At 39.1% G+C, this 23,418-nt stretch overlaps 1 protein-coding gene across 1 annotated transcript in view; it reads left to right on the top strand.

Annotated features, from left to right (window-relative positions):
• The window catches only part of NXPH1 (neurexophilin 1), a 374,390-nt gene that overhangs the window by 117,064 nt on the left and 233,908 nt on the right, over positions 1-23,418 (top strand). The window lies entirely within an intron of this gene.

Raw genomic sequence — 23,418 nt, 5'->3', positions numbered from 1 at the left:
GTATATGTGGGAAGGAAAAGGGAGATATGATTGGCATTTTTAGTATTTTTACAATCATTAGTATGAGTTTAAGCAAACTCTGGGAGATAGGGAAGGACAGGGAAGCCTGGGTGCTGCAATCCATGCAGTTGCAAAGAGTTGGACACGACATGGCTACTGAACAACAAAAGTATGATTGTATTTTAGAAAGAATACTGGAGATAAGGTGGCTAGTTCGGAGTTATGATGGGGGTCTACACTTGCTGTGGCTCATTTTTCATGCTGGCAAGAATAGGCTTCACAGCTAGTACTAGTAAAGTGGAGAAAGGTCAGACAGTCTATGCTGTTCAAGCCTTGGCCTTGCCATTTATTAATTTACTCCTTTGGTCAAATTTTTTCCCCCATCCCCTTTTTGGTTAAATTTTACTTTATTCTGCTAAGCCTGAATTTTTTTCAGGTGTATAATGAAGATAATAGAAATACCTACCCTATAATAGGTTGTGAATATAAATGAGCTAGGGAATATCCTGGCATGTTGTCAGTGGTCAATAAATGTCTGCAGATTTTCATTTTGCTTCCTCCTTTTCCTGGTTCAGAGTAATTCATATTCAGCTGAAAATATTTTGAATTTAGTTTCTCTTCTCTCTTGTCTACTCACTAGCTGTGTGACGATTCCTTCTTTGTATCACAGTTTTGTCCCTTTAAAAATGAAGATAACATGAAAAGTAAGTTGTTGATATTAGAGTACTTTGAAATAATCACTGGTTATTTATGAAAAGGATATGATTATGTAGAGGAAAACAGTCTTGATTTCTTTTAGCTCATTCTTTATCAGAGTCACCCTACAAATGATGGAAGAAGTCCAGGAAATTTCCTGTGGGTCCATCGTTCAATAAGACATAGAGAAAACTAGTCATCATGAAAAGCTTGTTAGAAATTAACTTACCCCATGGATGGGTGGAGTAAGCTGGCTGGCCAAGAGATGTTAGTTGAGAAATGTCAAAAAGTCAAACTCCCCTTCAAATCTCTTCTATCAAGTGTAGTGAGCATCCCCAAATACTAGTATTAGAAAATTTGTACTTTTACAATATTAAGACCTACAAAGCAAAGTGATAGAGTACAAAGAATAAATGACTCTGCATTCAAGTGGGCTTTAGGACTAACTAGCCATAAAGTCCTGAAGTCTTCTGGGTCGCCTTTGTAAAGGATGCAGGTTGGTGTAGGATGATCTCTGTGGTTCTTTCTTCCTTTAAGATCTTGTGAATTAGGCTGCTGAGAGAGAAAGGATTCCTAAAACCTTTGATGTTCATCTGTAAGAGTTGGCCAACCATTCTGGTGACCAGCACATGCTCCGGGAGGATTACTCTGAGGGGAATGGACAGAAGAGAGGGTTGTTGTAGAGATTCTGCTGGCAACAGTGGAGACTGGCTGGCTGGGGCTGGAGCTGCAGAAGAATGAGAAATGAAGTGATTCAACGAGGGAGATGGGCTTGCTGGGTGTGGTGAGAGGGAAGGCTGCGGTGCTGACTTGCCCACTTCTTCACCCTGCTGACCAGCTCTGATTAGAGACCAATCATTCTGACATCTGGTTTGTATCGTAAAGTTCCTAGCCTGTTTCTTGGACTGATTGAATTCTTTTGGTGAAGTCTTCATCTACAAATGAGGTTTAATGCTAATTTACTTGTCTGAAGGAGGGGATAAAAGCTCTATAGCTTTTTGAAGTTCATTTAGCAATGAGGTGTGTTTATTCTGGGAGGTACGTTATCTCATTTGCCTTAAAAGCAGGCAAAAATTTTAACCTAAAGTTTTTGTATTTTAGTTGTAGGAAAACTAGAGTGGAGATCAGCAAACTTGGTTTTAGTCTGAGCTCTGGCACTTAGAGATATGAACCTGGGCCTCAGTAACCCTTCGGGGTCTCACCCCTATTGGAGATGTGGGGATAGTATCTGACTGTGCCAGTCAGTGAGGCTGTGTGAAGAGCTCTGCACGGTGCTGTACAGCCAGTAAGTGCTCCATGACGAAGGGCTATTATTTTTTCAATCCTGGTACAGTACCTGGAAATTTGAAATAATAAAGAAAACATAGTTATTGAATGAATGAACAGCAACAACAAAAGGGTGTTGTGAAGTTCAAAATAAGTCAATGTGTGAAGTACCACATCAGAGTTAAGTATACTCTGTTTGTTGAATGAAGCAAGTTTCACACATACAGCAATGTTGTAAAAGAAATTCCCACACCTGAAACATCTCTTCCTACCTAAGTGAGGCGGGTGGTATGATTTCTAGTGTGTTACCTACATTAGCGATACCTCCCCTCGCAACCCTATCTAAACTAGTGTGTTTGTGTGTGTGTGTGTGTGTGCTCAGTCGTGTTGAATTCTTTGCGACCCCACTCACCAGGCTTCTCTGGTCATGGGATTTTCCCAGCAAGAATACTGGAGTGGGTTGCCATTTCTTCCTTTACGGGGTCTTCCTGACCCAGGGATCAAACCCATGTCTCCTGCATTGTAGGTGGGGTTTTTTTTTTTTTTTTTAACCCAGGGATCAAACCCATGTCTCCTGCATTGTAGGTGGGTTTTTTTTTTTTTTTTTTTTTTTACTGCTGAGCCACTGGGGAAGCCCAACTAAACTAGAATTCCCTCTAATTACTCTTTACCCTTTATCTGGCCTTCCTCTCCATCTTGCCACCTGGCAAGTTTATTTGTATTAATTAATATTATCTAACTCTTTTCCCTCCTCCCTTTTGAATGTGAGACCTATGAAAGTGGGCCCTTTTGCCTGTTTTTGACTTTTCTCACTACTACAAATGGCATTTGTAGAATGATACATGCACATCATAAGCACACACACACAGATATGAATTAATATCTCTTGTGCATGCTTCATCTGTGATAACAACTTTTCTTAAATGATCAAGCCCTTTTTACCCTACCCACCATTACTTAAAGCCTACAGTGGGACTTCCCTAGGGGTGCAGTGTTTAAGACTGCACTTCCACTGCAGAGGGCACAGGTTCCATGCCTGGTCAGGGAACTAAGATCCTGCATGCTGTATGGCACAGCCCCTACAAAAAGTCAAAACTGTATCACATCTAGTTTTAAAGCAATAGCAATACAATTTCTTGGTGACTCATTGGAGGTATCACTGTGTATAGATGGATCTTATGAGCAGGACCTGGAAGCTGTTAGTCTGTGATCATGTGTGCCTTTAAGGATGGTCAAGAGCACTGCTTCCTAGATGGAGGTGCCCCCAGGCCTGACAGCTCTAAATCAGGAGCAACACCAGTAATTCTGCTCTGTGCTCCATAAAAAATTAATAGCCATAAAAGTCCAATTGGCTTCCTCACTAGCAAATGAACTTTACTACCTTCCTTAGCTTACAGACTCTTAGTAACCAGTATGTAAAAAATACCAACCAGGGAAAGATATTTTCCAGCTTTATAGACTTAAAAAAAAACCCATTTAATTCAATCTGGCACCCAGGCTGAATGTAAAATAGCTGCAAAGCAGTATTGATGGGACAACACATGATATAATTAAATATTTGTATCAGTTCATCAAGTGAAAGATAAAAATCATATAAAAAATCATGTAAGATAAAAATCATGCTCAGTAGCATCTGACTCTTTGTAACCCCATGGAGTGTAGCCTGCCAGGCTCCTCTGTTTATGGAATTGTCCAGGCAAGAATATTGGAGCAGATTGCCATTTCCTACTCCAGGGGATCTTCCTGACCCAGGGATCGAACCCGGGTCTCTTGTTTGGAAGGTGGATTATTTACCACTCAGGTCACCTGCGAAGCCCAAGATAAAAATCAATCAGACACCTTTAAGCAGGACTAAAGGCAGATGTTTGTTGTAGCCCTGCTCCTACGTTGTACATGGTTGTTCTCCTTTTGGAGCATTATCTCATCTGCTGCAAGATTATCCTTTGATATTTTCTGAGGGCCTGCTCTCTGCAGGGCTCTGAATAATATTTAACAATTTCTAATCCAGAATCTGGGGCCTAAAACTCACCTGGGGAACTTGTTAAACCTGTAGGTTCTTGGGCCTCATTACAGGTATTCTCATTATACTGATGGTGGTCCCGATGCCATACTCGGAAAAGTAGTGTCATTTCCAACCACAAGCCCTGGGTAAAAATCCAGGCTTCATCACTTACAAACTCTATGGCCTTGGGCAAGATAATGAATCTTTTCCTAAACCTCAATTTTCTCATTTGTAATTCAAGCTTTTGGATGATAAAGTGCTCTGGATACATTATCATTTAATCCTACTTTCTAGGATAGTGTAGGAGTAAATGAGGCAATGTATGTAAAACATTTAGCTCAGAGTCTGATAAATATTGTACTATTACTGCTGCCAGAAGCTAAGATGTACTGACTGCTTACTCTCTGAGGCACACTGTTCTAAGTGCTTTACATGGATTCACTGTTTTAAATCTCAGATAGGTACTGTTTTATGCCTGTTTTAGACAGCTGAGCAAACTGAGGTGCAGAGAAATCAAGTAACCTGTGTGCAAGTCACACAGCTATAAGCAAAGATAGGAATCCAGGTTTGTGTGATGTCAGACTCCACATACTTTGTCTGCTCTTCTTTTCTCCTTGAGCCCGTCTATCTTCCTTCTTCTAGCTTTACATTTGGTCCTTATCAGCCCCACACTGGTTAGTCTGTTGTTTTCCTCTGTGTTCTGGCACCAGTACATTCGATGCTGAGGGGGAACTCTGGACATTGTTATGCTTGTTGTGCTCAGTCATGTCTGACTCTCTGCTACCTTATGGGCTGGAGGCCGCCAGGCTCCTCTGTCCATGGGACTTTTCAGGCAAGAATGCTGGAGCGGCTTGCCGTTTCCTACTCCAGGGACTCTTCCTGACCCAGGGATTGAACTCAGGTCTCTTGTGTCTCCTGCATTGGCAGGAGGATTCTTTACCACCATGTGGGAAACCCACATTTATTGGTGAAGGGGAACTGAACATACATTCTGAAATAAGAACCTACCTCAGAATTTAGGAACTTCAAATATTCTGCTATTCCCCACCCTTCCCCCCAAATATATGTATAAAAGCAACGTTAGTTGACAAATCTGAAAAATCAACATAACTTTTTATTTTGGCTCAGAGAAGTATATGTACATCAAAAGAAATCAGAAAGGAAACATTCAAAAACTAAACTGAAAATTTCATGTTCTTTATGGCTAGCTTAGGCTAGTGGCATTGTAGGTAATTACATTTTTTAGACTTTCTACCTCTTCTGAATTTTGTACCACATTGAACTTATATTACTTTGTAATCAGAAAAAAATCCCTTTCTTCAAAAGAAAGCAAATTAATTGCAAGTACATCTTCACAACATTTTTCTTGTATTTCTTCAGGCTACTGCTCACTCTTAGGCACGCATCCTGGTCACCTCCGTAGGACGCAGAGAAAAGCTGATCAATATTTTAGTGCCAAGGGGAGGAAGGAGGGACTGGTGAGAGAGAGAATATTTTAAAACTGTGTGAGCTCTGATAGAGTTATGCCTCAGTTCACTGACCTTGAAAATTAACCTAGGGTAACCAGAGGACTAAGCCCCAGAATAAACAAATAAGCAAGAAAATTCATTTCCAGTTTTGTGCAAATGTTAACAACATGTTGTGTTTCTGCAATGCCAAAACTTATTAATTTAAATGAAAAACAACATCAGTCAAGTCATTGGAAACACACAAAAATCAATATGGGTGTTATTTTATAGATCAGGCTATCACTTTATAGATGGAATTTCTTTACTGTTCCTGTGTTTATTTAGTCACCACTTGAAATAGTTAGAGGTCATACTGGATTCTGCACAGACACTGATGCTTCAGAGAGAAAAATTATGAAAATACCACACTGCAAAAGGAAGTGTGATGAAAAAGGCTCTAGTACCTTTCAGGGCCATAAAAGAGCCATCAGAAACATCCCGTTTTCTAATAAAGTGGTTGCTAATTTTTTTTTTTTTCCTCTTTGATAGCGCAGTGCAATCCATTTACTAGTAGGTTGGAAACCTTTGGGTATGAAGAAATTGTAGACTATATGGAACAATTCTCCACACCAATAATAATCTTCCAACCACATTGATGCGTTAAGCTACTTATAATAGGAGTTGCTTGGTAGCTAATGGGAAAGAAGGTTCTGGAACTAAGGTCTTTCATAATCTTTTGTATAAAAGCAGAGTTTCTGAAATGAGGGAAGATGTTATTGTGAGCGCTTGAGAATGCGGAGAGAAAAAGCCTATTATAGTGTGTAAGCCAAAGAAGAGATATCATACAATGATGGTACTTTGCATTTATAAATTAGAATACTCTCAAATATTTGATGTGTTCTCAGATCTATTTTATCTCTCTGTTTCTGTCACAGCTGTGTATCAGCTGGGCATTTTCACCCCAGGTTGATGAAAATACTAAGGCGTGGTTAAGTCATTTGCCAAATTTACTGGTCGGGTGAAAATGACAGTGGTGGGGCAGTATACTTTACTAAGTTGGAGCTTACTGATACTCTGTGTTTTTGTCTTTCTTGATAATTGTTCTCAGAGCATAAGAACATCTGCATGAAAAGTAAAAGCAAACAAACAAAAAGAAAAAACAGTGCAGCGCCCAGTTGGCCTTGTCTGCATCAACGTTAATATCCAGAAATGCTCAAGTCAATAACTGTGAAGCGCAGTATTCCAAAAATTTTGGCTCATTGACTGCTGTTTTTCTTTTTATCCAGATTCTTTGACATTGTTTATGCCCAGCTGAAGTTAAGATGTAGACAGACAGAGGCACAGCAAAGATTATCTGGCTCAAATCGTGCATTTTTATGGCAGTTGTGATGCGGTTTTCAATATGGTTTAAATGTTTGTCACCTTCAGGTTTGTGCCAAAAAGGCAGGCCATGTGAACGGCAAGGACAAGCTTAGAGATGCATGGTAGAATCTCATGCTTCACTTGGGATTTTTGGAAAAATTCATTGGAAGGATTTTCCAGTTTAAGCCTATGATGATGGGCCTTTTCCTGCTTTCTCTGCCCCCCTCCCTCTCTACTTTTTAACAGAAAAAGAGATTGAAATCAGTGAAATTCCTATCATACGGGCCTGATGAGAATATGCACTGACTCTGTTGGTGTCTGAGATTGACTAAGGCACAGCACACAGAAAACTCAGATGATCCCTTTTTCAGACAAGCATTGTCTTTTCAATCCTCCCTAAATACTTCATCCTTCCACTTTTGCAATTACACTTGTAATTACGTGTTTCATACCAGCCTGTCCCACTTGATTGAATTACCAGAGTGCTAAGACCAGGCATCTCTGTTCACATTTGCATTTTCTTCCTTCTATTCCTATAAATGTGGAGATTTAGGGTAAGAAAATAACAGCCTGTCTTCTATTTGGAGGACTGGACTCCCATGTTTAAACACATACAGTGTTTGAAGTTCACCTATAATTGTCTAATAAAGATGGGTCACAGCAGCAAAGATAGGTGATAGTAAGTGGATTCTGGGATGATAAGAAAATGATTTTAGGATATTTCTGTCTTTGTACTATGAAGATTTAATGAACAATGCACTTTTCTGCTACTTTTGTCTGCTCTTCTAAAAAACCATGTTGTATAGCATATTCTGTTACTGAAGTCACGAATGGCTCTTTTTTGTTGTAGGTTGCACTTTAGGGATGCTAGTTTAGGGATGTTGTACCTCCTTGGGTTTACCTGTGAAAGTACATAATAAGCTCAGCTATGGAAAGGAGGCTATTATAACTACTGGTAGGCTTAAGAAAGGGAGTGACATCATCTGGTTCACCTGTTTTGAAGACGTCCTGCTTGCTACATAGGAAATGTATTGTTCTGGACCAGAGTGAAAGAAGAAAAGCTGTATTAATAGCCTGGGCAAGACAATAGGGTGGCTTAGACTACAGTTGTGGAAATGGACAAGAAGAGAAGTGGGTATGTTTGAGATGCATCTTGGAAATAGGATCTAGAGGATTTATATTGTGGATTGGGATACAGGATGTAAAGGAGCTAAAAGTACCTGATGATTTTTGCCATGAGTAACTGACTGAATCACCTTCCCTGGTGGCTCACATGGTAAAGACTTTGCCTGTAATGTGGGAGATCTGGGTTTGATCCCTGGTTCGGGAAGATCCCCCGGAGAAGGGAATGGCAACTCACTCCAGTACTCTTGCCTGGAGAATCCCATGGACGGAGGAGCCTGGCGGGCTGCAGTCTGTGGGGTCACAAAGAGCTGGACACGACTGAGCGACTTCACTTTCAGTATTCAACTGACCGAATGGTGCTGCCTTTTACTGAGATGATGACTCTTAGATGGTGGATGAGTGAAACTGAGGGTTCCGTTATGAATTCGAAAAATTCTAGATGCCAACTTATATATCCAACTCTCGTTTTTGGATTAAGTTTGCAAATGATTACCTTTATTATCATGCTTAAAATTAATCTGTTGTTTTAATTGTAAACTCCTAAGGATGGACTGCTTTGGTGCTCACTTTTGTACGGCTTGTATTTCTGGGCCTCTTAATTAGTTGAATGATGACCAGATGGTGGTAGGGACTTCCACACTGTTTCCCCCGCCCTTCCTTTCCCTTCCCTTCCCTTCTCTCTTCCTTCCCTTCTCTTTGCTTCCCTCCTTCCCTCCCTCTCTTCTTTCCTTTTTCTCAGTGCCATCTCCCTGCCTTCTTCAATGTAAGAAGCAGTACTAACCTGGGAACCATCACGTTTCGGTACTAGTCTTCACCGGCTGTGTGACTTTCAAAGTTCTAATGAATATTTTTTGAGCCTCAGTTTCTTCAACTGAAAAGTGAGGCAGTTAGAGGTGATTAGTAAAGTTTCTCTGAGTTCTAAAATTCTGTGATTAGTATTTTTCTCTCCAAAGTGTGCAAATCCAATGTGTACTTGTAGGTTTACCTTCTAACTGTTTCAAGGGAAGGTATTTATGGTAAGAGACAATTTAGAGGTAATCAATTAATCTCACTCATGTGAAGGGTGAGGGAAGTAGAATCCTGAGGTATGCTTCCTCACTTATAAAATGAGACTTAAAATGATAATAATGGCAATAGTAATAACAGTGATAATACTGACATCAAAAAATTCTCCTGGGACTAAAATGAGATAAAACGTGCAACAGTGCCTAGCTAGAAAGAAATGTTAATACATGTTGGCTCTCACAATGATTATTGTTGTTGGGTGTCATCTTATTTGCCTAAGGATATCCAATCAGCTGGTGGAAGACCTGGGGCTAAATTGTTTCCTTATGAGGCAGAAGCCTTCAATTTCTCTTCTAGGTCCTTCCTGTCTTCTTCAGCAACCAGAGCTGAATATGTTGGTACACTGTGGAGACAGTACTCTAAAATGGCTATGACATACCTTAGGGGTGAAGTAAAACCTGGATTTGAAACCAAGTTCTGGTACTTTTTCCCTGTGTGACATTGGATAAGTATCAAATGTTCCTGAATCTCAGTCTCCTCATTTGTATCTCAAAGAGATGTAGTGAGGATAAATGATGTAATGTAATCTGGTATTTGACCATGTCCATGGCATGAATAAAGTCAATAGACCATACTTGACTAATTATCTTCCTTCCACCACACTTGCTAAATGCAGAAAATTCTCCTTATTGCCTACCTAGAGTTATTAGTGAAAGTCGCTCAGTCATGTCTGACTCTTTACGACCCCATGAGCTGTATAGTCCATGGAATTCTCTAGGCTAGAATACTGGAGTGGGTAGCTGGTTCCTTCTCCAGGGGATCTTCCCAACTCAGGGATCGAACCCAGGTCTCCCACATTGTAGACGGATTCTTTCCCAGCTGAGCCACCAGGGAAGCCCAAAGGGAGAGTGAAGTCACTCAACTGTGTCCGACTCTTTGTGACCCCATGAACTGTAGCCTGCCAGGCTCCTCTATCCATGGGATTCTCCAGGCAAGAATACTGGAGTGGGTTGCCATTTCCTTCTCCAGGGGATCTTCCTGACCCAGAGTTCGAACCTGGGTCTCCCACTCTTTAGGCAGACTCTTTACTGTCTGAGCCACCAGGGAAGCCCTAGAAGTTATTATATATAGTTTAAAAAAATTGTTTCCATCCATTTACAGATTCTTTTATTAAAATTGATTACTTTTAATTTAGCTATTTATTTTTGGCTGCTTTGGGTCTTCATTGCTATGTGCTCCCTGCTGAGCAGGGAGGAGCTAATCTCCGTTGTGGTGGCTTCTCTTGTGGAGCACGGGCTTTAGGGCATGGGCTCAGTAGTTGCGGTACATGGGCTTAGCTATCCCATGGTATGTGGAAATCTTCCCAGACCAGGGGTAGGACCTGTGTCCCCTGCATTGGTAGGTAGATTCTCAACCACTGGACCCTCAGGGAAGTCCTACGTGTACTTTTTGAAGGAAAGTCTGACCTTGCAATCTGGCAGACAAAGATATCAGAATCAGACTGATTCCTTACCAGCTGAGCCACCATGGAAGCCCAAAGGGAGAGTGAAGTCACTCAACTGTGTCCGACTCTTTGCAATCCCATGAACTGTGGCCTGCCAGGCTCTTCTATCCATGGGATTTCCCCAGGCAAGAATACTGAAGTGGGTAGCCATTTCCTTCTCCAGGGGATCTTCCTGACCCAGGGATCAAACCCAGGTCTCCTGCACTGCAGGTGCATTCTCTACCATCTGAGCCACCAGGGAAGCCCGCCAGGTTGGAATGTTAGAAGATGACAATAATGCTTTAAGTCTGGGCAGCAATCAGTATGACTTGAACAGAAGGGTGGAGGGCCACGGGAGGGAGGTCTCTAGGAAAGAAAGAAAATTGTTTGGTTAACCAACATGTTTGAACATAAAAAATATTATTGGTGTTTGAAAGGTCCTTAACAACATTTAGAAAATGTTAGCTATTGTTCATGTAAATCTAAATAAATGAGACAAGAATCTTCAAGAAAATGTAGATAGTAAGGGAGATGTCATCATTGTACATCATTTGGCTTGATCATCAATATTACACATAGAGTTTTTTGAACTCTGATTTTCCATGTAGCCCCCAATAATAACTTAGTTCTACTGAAAAGATGGGTAAATGGAAAAAAAAGAATGAAGGTAGTGTGGAAAAAGAGCTAAATTCTCATCTAAAAAGCCAAAAAATCAAATAATAGTGTCTAAGCTTAATAATCGGAGAACTCAGTGGCAACCCACTCCAGTACTCTTGCCTGGAAAATCCCATGGATGGAGGAGCCTGGTAGGCTGTGGTCCATGGGGTCGCTAAGAGTCGGACACGACTGAGCAACTTCACTTTCACTTTTCACTTTCATGCATTGGAGAAGGCAATGGCAACCCACTCCAGTACTCTTGCCTGGAAAATCCCATGGATGGAGGAGCCTGGTAGGCTGCAGTCCATGGGGTCGCTATGAGTCAGACACAACTGAGCGACTTCCCTTTCACTTTTCACTTCCATGCGTTGGAGAAGGAAATGGCAACCCACTCCAGTGTTCTTGCCTGGAGAATCCCAGGAACAGGGGAGCCTGGTGGGCTGCCATCTCTAGGGTCGCACAGAGTCGGACACGACTGAAGTGACTTAACAGCAGCAGCAGCAAGCTTAATAATGGCACCCCACTCCAGTACTCTTGCCTGGAAAATCCCATGGACGGAGGAGCCTGGTAGGCTGTGGTCCATGGGGTCACTAAGAGTCGGACACGACTGAGCAACTTCACTTTCACTTTTCACTTTCATGCATTGGAGAAGGAAATGGCAACCCACTCCAGTGTTCTTGCCTGGAGAATCCCAGGGACGGGGGAGCCTGATGGGCTGCCATCTATGGGGTCGCACAGAGTCGGACATGACTGAAGTGACTTAGCAGCAGCAAGCAGAATAAATAAAAAAGCAATATTTATAGTTAGAAACATTAAGGCAATTATAAGGAAAAAAAGCCAAAGTGTTGAAAGTGGTTCCTGCTGGGGAATAGGACTAGGGATTGGGAAGTGGTGGGAAGGAGGCTACTGTGTTTCCTTGTGTGCCTTATATATCGTTTGAATTAAAATGATGATTGATAGAAAAGTATAAAAAAGATGATCTACACCTGTCTTGACTTTCTGTATCTTTCCTAAATGAGATAAATATGAGTTATCTGTGAAATATGTATAAAGCTTTTTTTATTGGAGCATAGCTGCTTTACACTGCTCTGTCAGTTTCTGCTACAGCAAAGTGAGTCAGCCATATGTATGCATATATCCCTTCTTTTTTGAATTTTCTTTCCATTTAGGTCACCGTAGAGTAGAGTTCCCTGTGTTATACAGTAGGGGCTCATTAGTTATCTATTTCATATATTTTAGTGTATATAAAATATATATTAAAATATATATTTTAATATCTATATCTATATCTATCTATCTATCTATCTATCTATATATATGTATCAATCCAAATCTCCAGTTCACCCCAGCTACCCCTCTTAACCCCTTTGGTATCCAAATGTTTGTTCTTTACATCTGTGTCTCTATTTCTGCTCTGAAGATAAGATCATCTCTACCATTTTTCTAGATTCCACATATGTGTTAGTATATGATATTTGTTTTTCTCTTTCTGACTTACTTCACTCTGTATGATAGTCTCTAGGTCTATCCACATCTCTGCAAATGACAGAGTTCGGTTCCTCTTTATGACTCAGTTACAGTCTACTGTACATATGTACCACATCATCTTTATCCATTCCTCTGTTGATGGACATTTAGGTTGCTTTCATGTCCTGGCTACTGTGAATAGTGCTGCAGTGAAAAAAAAAATGCTGTCTGGGCTCTCACTGTGTTTTCGGGACTACAGTTCCCCCAGATGATGTAGAAGCATGCCTATAAAATGCAGTATTGGGCAATAGAATTTTTCGTGAAATTTAGATATACTTAAAGTGTTATTTAGGCTACCCACTCCAGTATTCTGGCCTGGAGAATTCCATGGACAGTCCATGGGGTTGCAAAGAATCGGACACAACTGAGCAACTTTCACTTCATTTCACAAGGTGTTATTAGTGTTTGAAGTAAAGTTTGTATTGATTATATCATCAGTAGACTTGTGTTAATAATATTATAAAATATATGCCTTGAAACAAATGCAGGTCACAAGCATTTTTTATAAGTAAATGTGATAATAGAACTTGTTATTTTTTTTACTGTACTTTTACCTCATGAAGTATAGGAACTCAGTCTTTTCTTCTTTGGTGACTCTTAGAACCCAGTATGGAATATATAACATTTTTTTGGAAGTGAACTCAGAGCAAAGAGCATCTACTCCCACTCCCTCATTTTATTTCTTTTTTAACTTAATTTTATTTTAAAAAATTTATTGGAGTTTATAGTTGACTTACAATATTGTGTCAGTTTCAGGCTTACAGCAAAGTAAATCAGTTGTGTGTTTGTATATAGGTGTATATATATATTTGTGTGTATATATATCTCCATTCTTTCTTAGATTCTTTTTCCATACCGTTCATTACAGAGTGTTATATAAAGTTTCCTGTGCTATACCACAGGTCCTTATGAGTTATTTATTATATATACAGTAGTATGTACATGCCAATCCCAATCTCCCAGTGTTTGGTGCCCCCTTTCCCCATTGGTAACCTTAAGTTTGTTTTCTACATCTGTGACTCTACTTCTACTTTGTAAATAAGTTTATTTGTACCATTTTTGTTTTAGATCCACATATAAATGATATCATATGATATTTGTCTTTCTCTGATTTACTTCATTCAGTATGACAGTATCTAGGTTACCGGTAATTCTTATTTGGGAACGAAGGTGAATGATGTCACAGACTCATAGAATCACATGGGAGGTAATTTAAAAAGATAACTCATTTCCCACCTTGGATGGTCAAGCTATACCTCCAATGCCACGGGGAACTCAGATAGTGGTTCTTATCAAAATGTGAGGAAAATGGTATTAAAAATATTCCACTAAGACCTTACTGAAAACTACATTATAAACTTAATTTACTATTTCCATGGGCTTCCCTGATGGCTCAGTGGTAAATATTCTGCCCTCCAATGCAGGAGACTCAGGTTCCATCCCTGGATTGGGAAGATTCCCTGGAGGATAAAATGGCAACCTACTCCAGTATCCTTGCCTGGAAATCCTATGGACAGAGGAGCCTGGAAGGCTACAGTCCATGGGATTGCAGAAGAGTCAAACATGACTTGGGGACTAAACAACAACAATTATTTCCATAATTACAGTAAGAGCTGATATTCCCATATAAGGTTTAAAAATAATATTAATGGCATTGAGTCAAGTAATTTTTAAGCATGGTAATATATTTAAATAATCTGCTTGAACTGGTCTTCTGTTTCCATTGAAAATGAAGTAATGGGGGTTGAATTTGTACTTCTACTGAGAACAACCAAAGATGGACAAAATGTGTGAAACAAGTTTGAAGACACTGGACGTTATATTCCAAGCCATAAAACTGTTTCAGTAAATTGAAAGGATTCAGGTCACGAAAATAATCATAATGAAATTAAATTAAAAATCAATAAAGTAGTCCATTTAACAAATTAGCAAATGAAATTATTTATATTATACAACAATTTAAGTGGAATATCCTTGGATTTTCTTTTGGAGGGTGGGGAACCTCTTAGCTCCCACCTCCCAAGAGAAAAAAAAATCATGTTAAAGTGTATGTAAATGGCCAGTGTAGGAATGTCATTTTATGTTTGAGTTTACACTGGCAAAATAATATGGATATTAGAGGGAAATAAGACTTATTTGGCAAATAAGCACAATGCTTTCAAGAAATAAAATGAATTAGGAGACTTTGAGATCTAGAAGTTTTAATGTATGGAGTAATTTTGTTTTCTTCTTGAATTGCATATGTGGCCTAAAAATCAGTGAAACACATTTTAATCAGACAACATGTAAATAGGATTTAAACATCTTTGAATTAATTTTTTTTTCCAGGATGGTTTTCCTTTGGGGAGATAGACATTTTCAAGTTGATTCTACCATACATGTATACAACTAACTTACTTTATCTAATATTTCTGTTCAATACAAGTACTGCTGTCATGAGACTCTTCATTGACCCCCGAGTACATCTCATCCACTCCCACAGCTGGGCCTTTGCTCATGTTGAATCTCCACATGAATATCTTTCTTGGCTCTTTCCAAACCCCATCTATTTATACTTTCATCTTATGAGCTAGGGACTTCACTTCAAATATTCTGACCTGCTGTTAATGTTCCTTTCTCTGGTACACTTAATAGGAACATTTAATGTTCCTATAGAAGTTCATATATAACCAAGACTAAAGAAGTATAATATAATGCAGATTCTCTTATTCGTTATTCTGTGGGTTTTAAACCATAATGAGTGGTTTTAACCAAGTGAGGATACATATTCCCTTGAAAGTGGTGGTAATAATGCAGGTTTTTTCCCAGTCTTTGGAAACCCCAACCCATGAGGACTAAGGGATCAGGAATTTGTATTTTACCAAAGATCCTGGAATATCCTGATGTGATGTCTGCATATTAATTTTAAGCAAAAGCCCCATATCTTTAATGGATTTCAATAATTCAGTGTAGTTTACTCATAGTTTATAGTCCTTCTTTTATATCTTTATATCAACAAGTTGAGTGCTAAGCATATAATGGATTCTCAATAAATGCTCACAAATTAATTGAAGCAGTGCAGTTACACATATGTTTAATGTATGTACTTTTTAGATATTTTTGTTTTTAATGATTGTATAGTCAGGAGGCCTGGCGTGCTGCAATTCATGGGGTCGCAAAGAGTCGGACACGACTGAGCGACTGATCTGATCTGATCTGATAGTCAGGTATCTAATTAAATTTTTTTTCCCCAAACTTGTGATTTGGCTTCTCATTTGAATAATAGAATTTTAGTGCTAGAAGGAATTTCTGGAATTAACTTGATTCTCTTAGTTTTCAATGAAATAGTTGAGGGCATGAGAGGTTAAGTGACTTGCCCAAGTTCACGCAGCTAATTAGTGAGAGTTGCATGTACAGAATTCAAGTCTCCAACCTCCCAAACCTTGTGTTCTTGCTGTTGCCCGTGTTGCCTCTTACTAAGAAATCTTCCCAGTAAACCTAGGTAGTGACACAAGTGATAAGATTTAAACATTTGAAAGAACTCACAGCAGCTATTACTTTAGCTTGTTTGGTCAGGATTATTTTGGGTCAGATAATTCATTTTTTGTGGTTCTGTCCCATGTGGTAGAAATTTTAGCAGAATCCCTGGCCTCTAATAATTGGTTGCCAATAGCACCCTTTACCCCAGTGCCAATAAAAAATGTCTCTAGACAGTGCCAAATGTCCCCTAGGAAACAAAACCACTCCCAGTTGAAAACCTTTGCTTTAAACAGACAAGCACATAAATGCTTGGATCATTGGATTCTTAAATTCTTGGAAAGATTCATAAAGGGTCTTTCAAGATCCTTACTAGACAGAGATTTTCACTGGAGGATGCTCAGCATTTGAAGCTATCTCTATGTGGAGGTACCATACACATAGGCTGTAAACTGAAGGCTAGAGAAGTTGAGTGCAGTGCAATGTTATAAAGTAGAATTACTAAGCCATATGATCTTGTGATTTAGATGGATTTCTATGGCTTTTTTATTTACATGAATTTTTGTTATGTTTCTTTTTATTTTATTCTTAAGTCTACTATGCCTATTATTTCTTTAAGTGGAGCATTATGTTATGATAATGCTTTTCGTCATCTGTAATCCAATGTATATAGATTCTAGACGTGAAACATTTATCTTGTGGATTTTTCAAAAGTCAAGAAAAACTATGCAGATATACCCTTCGGAAAATGTAAATATATATAACGTTTTATCATATGCAATGAGTCTTTTTCTCCATCCTCTCCCTCTGCCCCCCACATCCCTTTCCTTGAATGTAGAAGCTCAGGAAAGCCTATTTGACCACTTTAGTCAAGCTTGACATTAACAGTAGCATGTCTTAATGGATATATGCTTATCTTTGCTGCTGTGCTGAAGGAAACAGCACTTTCTGCTCTCACAGGATAGGAATTACGAACTGAAGTTTAATGGATGAGCAACATATTATCAAAGAGAATACATCTCTTTAGTATAAGTCAGAAATAAAGGGAGAGAAGTATTCTTTAAGGAGAACTTTATCCCATAGAGTAGCTTGTGAAATAGAAACATTAAGTGGGGAGTGGAAGGTTGAGTTCTAGTGTTGCTTATGTCACAAGGACACTCTCTGATTTGGGGATATTTTTTATTTATCCATTAATAATGATGTTAGGCTAGATGATCTTATACATGCATATATTGCATATCTACAGTAAAAATTCAATTATTTATATTCCTCAGAATAAATTTTTTTAGTAGAAAGAAGAAAATAAAACTAGAGAAATGCCCCAAGTAATAATGTGAACTTCATCAGGAAAAACTGTCCTCTTCTAGATTTGAACATGGAATTTTACTTAGAGGATATATAAACATAGAAGCCTTGTACACAATGGTTCTAATGAAATTAAAACAAAATACTAGCCTCCAAATGATTTTCTTCTCCTCTGGCTAAAACAAAATACTGTATTTGCTCCTAGTAATATTCTGCTCAATTAGGTCAATTAGTGGTTTAATATTCAAAGGAAATAGTACTCAATGATTATAATATTGATGATTTTCATAATTAAAATATGGAAATGATAAATATCAACTGCTTAGACTCCAATTAGCTTATTAACATGCAGCAGAGAATACACACCTACACTACTGATATCATTTTTCTTATTTAGTTCTTGGCAACTAAGCACTGTCAGCCCTTAACATGATTATGTCAAGCTCTCCTACAAGTTAGCTCCTGGCCAAAGTCTGACACACACAGTCTGTATCTGGGTTTAATTATGTTGATGAACAAAAAAAGTCACCTTTTTGTGTGTGTAGGCTAACTGTTCACTATGTGTAGGGAGACAAGCTGTTGCTCTTTTGATTTACCCTAAAGATTGGAACGAAAGGTCAGGGATCTTTTGATACAAGCAAATTAAAATATCAATGATTATACACACCGTGTAAGCTTGTTTTTGGATCGTTGTAGAATGCCGAAATTTCTTTTTCATATATATTATGACTGTAAGTGCCAAGAAGATCAACATATTAACTTTGGAAAGAATACTTGAACATACCTGAGGTTGCTTTTTATTTCTTTACAAAATTGAGTACATTAATGTGTGTTTCTCCCACTCATGCCAGAGGGCAATTGAGTTTGGGAGGAAAATTGCAAACGTGGAGAAAACTAGGTCCAGTCAGATCATTAATGAAAACAGATGGGCGTATTCGTCACTGGTGGTTATTAGGCCTCTGGTCATGTAACTGTGGATATTCCAGCTCAATTAATTGGATTAGCTTTCTTAGAAATTTATCTCTTTAGATCAAAGTGTGATCTATGGACTACCTCCTTTGAAATCACCTGAATTTCTTAAAACGTGTTCTCCCTGACCTCACAACTAAATATTTTATTTCCTTAGGTCTGAAATAGAGCTTTGGACTAAACACTGCCAAACAAAAAATTCCAGGTGATTCTGATACTCTTTAAAAATTCTCAACCTACTAACTTAGATAGCAGCAGCCAGAATTTAGTCAGAACAAATACCTTATCTTTTGCTTGCCTACTTTTCCTAGTGATCCTCTCATCCTTCCTCCATCTCCAGGGCAGAATAATAGAGTGGGTAGCTGTTCCCTTCTCCTGGGGATCTTCCCAACCCAGGGTTTGAACCCAGGTCTCCTGAATTGCAGGCAGATTTTTACCAGCTGAGCCACCAGGGAAGCCCAAGAATACTGGAGTGGGTAGCCTATCCCTTCTCCAGTGTATCTTCCTGACCCAGAAATTGAAACCAGGTCTCCTGCGTTGTAGGTGGATTCTTTACCAGCTGAGCTACCAGGGAAGCTCCTTCCATCCCCTACCATTAGCTTATCTAGGTTTCAATGAACTGCCAACTAATGCCTGCTAATGAGAACTTAAAGCATTAGATCCTTTTGGGGGCATTTTTACTTTAATAACAGTAGTAGTAGTGTTGGTGTTAGTAGTAATAATATCTGGTTCTATACATTTCAAACCTTGTGTTTCTTTACCCACATAATTCTGGTGTCAGAGGCTGCAGGGCATTTTCGTATTGTGAAATGACCTTGGCCCTGGACTTTTGTGTGATCATGCTAGATGAGTAGGTGCATTGGGAGGGAGGTGAACTCTTGGAAACATTCCTAAACTGAGATGGTTCACAAGAATATAGGTCTACGTGGAGGTGATGGTGAGTCACATAAATATATTCCATTAAAATCCAGCTAAATATAATTATTCACAACTCAATTTCCCGTAGGTGGATGCCGATAATCTATGCAATCATTCTGAAGTCACAGTGCATAGGAGAGGAAGGAAAAGAGAGGGGAAATTCAAGGGGAGAGAGACAGTGGTCTTAACTGTAGTTAAAGTATCTTCTTTTGCAAATTTTGGAAAGATATATGATGGTGAAAACACATTGTTGTCCCTCACTGAAGGGGCAAGAGAGGGGCCCTCAAACTCAAGCTTCATTGGCTTTTCAATAAATTTACTTTTGCCTATACCTAAGATAGTGACAGACACCTGGCCACTGTACAAAATTGATACATAGTAAATGGATGAGTGAATAGAATAGGTATAATCTTATTCTCCCAACATTTTAGATGAGGAATTTAGCAACATTTCTAAAGTCACATAACAATAAAATGAAATTCATATTAAAAAGCAAATTTGCTCTATGTGGACTTTGCTAGAAGCCTCAAACATCAATACTTCTAGTATAATCCATTCTTGCTGGGGTACATTGCTTAACGTGGCCTTGGGTTCAGGGAGCAATTAATTGTGCAGTGATAATCTCTCTCCAAGAAAATTTCCATCTGCAGTTAGGTCCATTCTCTGTTAAAAAGAATCCAGAAGAAGGTAATTGCTAAAAATCAGGTTATTTTTTTCTGGATATTAAAATGCTCTGACCTAATTAACTTGTGAACTTATAAGAAGGCTATTAGGTGGTTGTATAAATGCTGTTGGGGAGAGAGGGATACAGTTGGCCCTCACTGCCTGCGGGTTCCACATCCCTGGATTCAACCAACTGCAGAGCAGATGGAGGGCCAAGTGTACCATGGCATTTATAAGGGACTTGAGTATCCTACAATTTTGCTGTTCACTGGAGGTCCTGGAACCAATCCCCTGAAGATACTGAGGGATGACTGTATTCATATTTTCTGATGGTTCTGCAATCAGACTGCATAGTATATGTGTGATGTGGCCTTTGACATGAGAACTTTCGGGTCAGTTCATAGTCAGTACTGTATAAGATTGAGAGCGTGACTTCTGGAGTTGGAGTTCTTTAGTACAGTCTGCTGCGTGTGACTGTTAGCCAGTCACTGAGTCCTGTTGTGTCATTATATTTTATCACGTGTTAAATGGGACTGTTTTGAGGGTTGAATGAGTTAACATTTTGATTCATTAAGTGCTCAGTAAATACTAATAATTACTGTCATTATTCTTGGTCTTGTCTTTTCACACTCACCAGCTCTTGACACTGGCAAGCACATTATATTTGTGGGCCTCAGTTTCCTCATCAGTAAATATAATAGTTAAAAGATAGTTAAGATTCATAAACTTTTATAATAGGAATAGCCCCAGATAACCATATATCATACTCAGAAAAATATTATTTTAAGTCAAAGCTGTTGTAGAACTCCTTGTTTAGTAATTGAAAGACAAAAGCCCACTCATTATCTACTATCTTGAAAAATGAAAAAAAATCCCACAAGTTGGTCTTTTATTTTCTCTTCGAAACTAGTATATTGAAGAGCCAGTCTTGTTGCCTAATGAGCCAAGAATCCAAACCTTGGATTTCATTACTGTTATGATTCCAGATCCCACCAGAGTCTCTTATCAAATGTGGCCTCATTAAGTGCAAAGGCAATGTACTTCTCCATTAAATTGTGCTGAGCTAACTTGTGGGTGATGTGAGCCCAAATGAAATGTACTTATTTTAAATCTGTTCCTACTGGATTGTAGTTGTATATCACAGACAGATATAAACACATGTAAAACCACTTGGGAATCCTCATTTATCTAGACTCTATTCTGAGGAAGTATACTGGATACAAACTTATTTAATGAGGCTCTGTCAATATAAAAACTAAATATAAAACAACTCCAGTGTGTTATTCTGTGTTGAGTATGTTACCTCTAGGACTAACCCAAGAGATTGGATTCTTTTTTTCCTTCACAGAAGATGGAACAGCTTGTGAACAGACCCTCCAGCATGTAATCTTTACTTTTTAGTAGCCAGGAATTTTGTTAACATATTTATAAGCTTGAAAGAAAGAAGACACATTTAAAATTTTTTATTTATTTATATTAATTAGAGGGTAATTACTTTATAATATTGTGATGGCTTCTGCCATACATCAACATGAATCGGCCATACGCATATATTTTTATCTGGGGCCAATCTCAGCCAATATCGTGTCTGGCCTGGCTCTTGTGGTTCTTACTATGATTGCAAGTTACTCTCAGCAATAACTATCAGAGAAACTTTGAAAAAGTTTATTGTTTGCAAGTACTGAAAATTATTAATATATGGCATACCTGGGGCCACGCTGTGAGGTTGGAGAGAGACAGAGACAGAGGACATGGGGACCCAGGGTTCTGCTTTTATTGGGGATCAAGGGGTAAGAACCTAGAATTTCAAGGACTTACTCTTTCTCAGTGAATTTGAAACATAAAAGCAGGAATTTAAATTGCAGAAAAAGGGGGGAAAAAGCTGTCCAATAGTTAGTTATCAGGAATTAACCAAGATCTCTAAAACAAGGAGCCTTCAAGGGAGGATGAGGCAGGAGGCATTTGACTGTTTATCTATTAATAGTCCTATGGCTAGAAATGTGTTCATTTGAGATAGCCATCTTTGAAGTGGATACTGCTTTGGAGTGGATGCCTGAGCAATCAAAACTTAAATCAAGTACCTGCATTAGTAAAAGAAAAGCCACTGTCAGGACTTGCACTGCAGCTTTATAATAATATTTGCTAACATTTGCTTTATTCCAGAAATGGTTTAAGTACTATATATGTGTTCACTCACTTAATCTGTTTCTACAGAGAAGGAAATAGAAGCAATTTACCAAGACCATATAGCTAGTGAAGGACAGCTGGATTCACATCCAGGAAGTCCAGTTGGAGTGTGTGGTTATAGCCACTAAACTATTACTGTCTCTTGAATTCCTTCGAAATTATGTCAGTTACCTTAAGGCAGAGAGACATACTAGAAGCTGAACAGTGAGGACTGAAGCCACAGAATGCAAGTTTGTATCTGGTTATCTTTATGTCTTATTTTGTCTCCCAAGGAGGAAGAATATTATATAATATGCAGCCCAATTTCGAAATAGGTGGTTACAAAACTTGCCTGAGGTGACCTGGAGATGTTAGTGAAAGCAGGAATAGGTATAAGCTTCTGTTTCTTGGCTGAAGCCACTAGAGAATGTCTTCCCAGTGACAGCCATCAATGGCTGTAGGGGACAGAAACAAGTAGGAGACAATTAGTGATTCCAGAGGGAAGCGACAGAACACGAAATGCTTGGGGGTGAAAGGAGGGTGTAGGGATCTGGCTTATGGTAATAACTTCACTGCCAACCTCAAGTTAAAGCAAAATTAATGATATATTTTTAAATGTCATTCTAAAAGTATCTTGCTATTCAACACTTGAGCGCCAAACATCCACATTATAGAGTTAGCTCACATTTTTCATCTCTGAAGTCTTTTTTTCAGAGACAAAGACACATGGGCAAAGTCTACCCAAGAACTATAATGCTTCTGTATTTTGTAGATTTTGGAAGTATGCTGCTAAGTCACGTCAGTCATGTCCGACTCTGTGCAACCCCATAGACAGCAGCCCACTAGGCTCCCCCGTCCCTGGGATTCTCCAGGCAAGAACACTGGAGTGTGTTGCCATTTCCTTCTCCAATGCATGAAAGTGAAAAGTGAAAGGGAAGTCGCTCAGCCGTGTCCCACTCTTCACGAGCCCATGGACCGCAGCCTACCAGGCTCCTCCATCCATGGGATTTTCCAGGCAAGAGTACTGGAGTGGGGTGCCATTGCCTTCTCTTTGGAAGTATAGTAATAATTTATATCTGTAACAATGGCTATTCAATGAACATATTGGGGCTTCCCTGGTGGCTCAGACAGTAAAGAATCTGCCTGCAATGCAGGAGACCTGGGTTCGATTTCTGGGCTGAGAAGATCTCCTGGAGAAGGGAATGGCAACCATTTCAGTATTCTTGCCTGGAAAATCCCTATGGACAGAGAAGCCTGATGAGCTACAGTCCATTGGGTTGCAAAGAGTTGGACTCAACTGAGTGACTAAATTGATTTACCAAATGAACATATTACATGCAAAATAGGAGCTTCCCTGGTGGCTCAGTTGG

The sequence above is a fragment of the Bos grunniens genome, chromosome 4 (assembly GCF_055505025.1).
Source record: "Bos grunniens cultivar Pamir isolate PY7600 chromosome 4, Bosgru_T2T1.0, whole genome shotgun sequence".
NCBI lineage: Eukaryota > Metazoa > Chordata > Mammalia > Artiodactyla > Bovidae > Bos > Bos grunniens.
The sequence above is the reverse complement of the archived record's forward strand: the minus strand, read 5'-3'. Positions and strand labels throughout refer to the sequence as shown.